Raw genomic sequence first — 2,963 nt, 5'->3', positions numbered from 1 at the left:
GGGGAGGGGAGGGGAGTATACAGGGTCGAATGTACTGTGTCCGATTTGAGCTCAAGTTGGATGAGTTACGCGTAGTAAATCGTAGGTATTATAAGGCTAGTAAATGACGAATTTCCCTTGTTTATTGGAGTCACACTCCTTCCCTTTATCTACTCCTGATATATATACATATCAAAGTCAGCTACGCATGAACTATCTATTTAGATCCACATTATCGTATTAGAGTCTGTATTAAACTAAGGAATTGTTTCTCAACATCTGAGTAGTTTTATCTTTAGCCCATTCTAATACACAACCTATTACTAGGATCGTGTAAAATTACGATTTGCTGATAATATATGAGGCAGAGAACACAGTAATAGTACTGAGATTATAAATATTTTTTCCTGGGAGTAAACATCATGAACCAAGCAAGAGAAAATCACGACACTAAGTTGTTGGTGATCGTCGAGGATTTCTTAAAGCTTGACATCGCTAAATACCTTGAGAAATATCGCGACAAGTTCTCTGTGCACGTTTTCAGTGTGTTTGGTGATAAAAACAACGACATTAAACCACATGAAATGGAACAATTAGAACAGTTTATCCGCATTAATACAGTTGTCGGTATCTTCACTTACGAAGACGCACCAACAATTATTGCATCTGTTTTCACGGAAAAGTTCCCTTACCTTTGTGGTCCATCATTCATGTCAGAGTTTTACTGCTTTAACAAGTATTACACCCATCAGCTTATTGATCCAGATCCGATTCCCTTTAAGTTTGTTGACCTGCGCGCATGCGCTGACAGGAGTGATGCGGCAATGTCGGAGATCCTAAAGACCACAGGTGTTCCTGCCTTCATCAAGCCAACTATCATCAGGGAAATAATGGACGTTCACCTTGCCTATAATGAAGAAGAACTCAGAAAGGTTATTGAGACATTAAGCGAGTTAAGAACCGAGACTACAACGTTTCTGGACCGTCTACAGGAGCATCTGGGACCGGAGCAGTTTCCTCCTCATTACTCACGAGGTGCCGTTGCGATAAAGTACATGAACGATGCATCCATCATTACAGTGATCGGATACGTCTGCAAGGGAGAAAATCATTACTGGGTCATCGGTAGGAACTATGACGTTATACTTTTCTTGGTTCAGATGCCAGATTATCTCATGCTAGCGATAGAGATTTTATTCTCAACCGAAGATAGTAAATGTGGGATTTAATACTCACCACAGTTTGAGTTACACTCTTATAAATTGGAGTACGTGTACTATGGGTTGTATTGTCCTGGGTAACTGTCCCAGAGTGATTGTCTGGGAATGATTGTTCGGGGGTGATTGTCCCGGGGTAATTGACCAGGGGGTGATTGTTCGGGGTTAAGTTCGTGGGTGATTGTCCGGGGGTGTTGTCTGGGAGTGAGTATTCAATTGGTCCTTGTCCTGATACCAAATGACTATGAAGAAAATTTGATTGCTTTAGTTTTCCGTACCATAAGCAGCTACTACTTTAAGATTACATTCATTTCAGGCGAGTCAAAACGCTGGCCAAGGAAACCCGAGTGGATTCATGTGGAAGTGTTCCCAAGCGAACATAGCCCTGCTACACTTGACAAGGCTTGGAATGAATTCAACCAGGTGTCACGAAACCTCCTCAAATATGGCTACGACGATCATTTCATCAGTGCTGAGTTGTTTGTAACGAAACAGGGCGATGTACACCTGGTAGAGCCGTATTTGCCTTGCGTAGATTATCTTATGTCCTGAACAACGGTGACATGCATGCTGGCTGCAGTAGTTGACGTTGCCACAGGAGTACGTCTTACACCACTAACCTATAAGTAAGTACGAAGTACGTTTGTGTTCATTAATTATAGTGTTGGTCAAAGGTCTAAGAAAGGTGTTAAAGGAAAGGGACGGATGGTGTAATGAATAATGGGATAATACAAAGGTTTTACTTTATTGTCATGGGCGAGGCTATGTAGTCATGTCACATGACTTTGGCCAAAAACAACCGCAAACATGTGAACTTTCGGATAATATACTAATATAATATTTTCTACACAGCGGAAAGCGAGCTGGCCACGTTCGCCTTGTCTATACTGGAGTCTGGTCGGCTAGGTGACATAATTGACATGGAATTCTGCAATTCTCTGACTGGACTGGACCTGTGTGATCCCGTGAACAAAGACATGTATGTTAATTGCTCATGTTTTACCCGTGGAGGATATATTGTCGGTTTTATACGTGTAGATGGTCACACAACTCAAGACATATTAGAGAAAGGAAAACAAATGCTAAAAAAGATCTATAAAGATCCCGAATATTTAAAAAAGTTTTAATCATGGAACAGACAACGGTATTTAAAAACAACTCATGAGTGCGTAAATAGAAACTGAAAAAAGTACACAAAGTTTTATTAATTGTATTAGTTTATTATACGATATATATATGTGTATATCGATACACATAATCCATGCAGATTAACGTAACGTAGAGATAGAGACATTCTGCATCTGTTTAATGAGGTTGGTTGGGGGTAATTTATGCATGGGCTACACACAAAGTCCAGTCAGGATAGAAGCCTGAAATTAGGCTAGCTAGTTATTACTGCCGAGAATGACACAATCTAATTTAGAATTATTAGTTCATTTTGATTTGTATACTAGCTATGGTAAAAGTGCAGCCTTTATGCTTTTCTCGTGTATTGACTATATCGCCATTCACATAGACTAAGATGTGTTTTTTAAACTAGACTAGTCACTATTGGGCTGGTTCTTCTCATGTTTATCTAACGCACAACGAGAAAGCCAGTAGAAGCACGTGAAATTAATAAATGTTTATCTGGCCTGTTCGCCTTGTCTATACTGGAGTCTGGTCGGCTAGGTGACATAATTGACATAGAATTCTACAATTCTCTGACTGCACTGGACCTGTGTGATCCCGTGAACGAAGACATGTATGTTGATTGCTCACGTTTTA

Source organism: Priapulus caudatus, unplaced genomic scaffold, assembly GCF_000485595.1.
Source record: "Priapulus caudatus unplaced genomic scaffold, Priapulus_caudatus-5.0.1 Scaffold1734, whole genome shotgun sequence".
In the NCBI taxonomy this organism is placed as follows: Eukaryota; Metazoa; Priapulida; class Priapulimorpha; order Priapulimorphida; family Priapulidae; genus Priapulus; species Priapulus caudatus.
Note: the sequence above shows the minus strand (reverse complement) of the source record.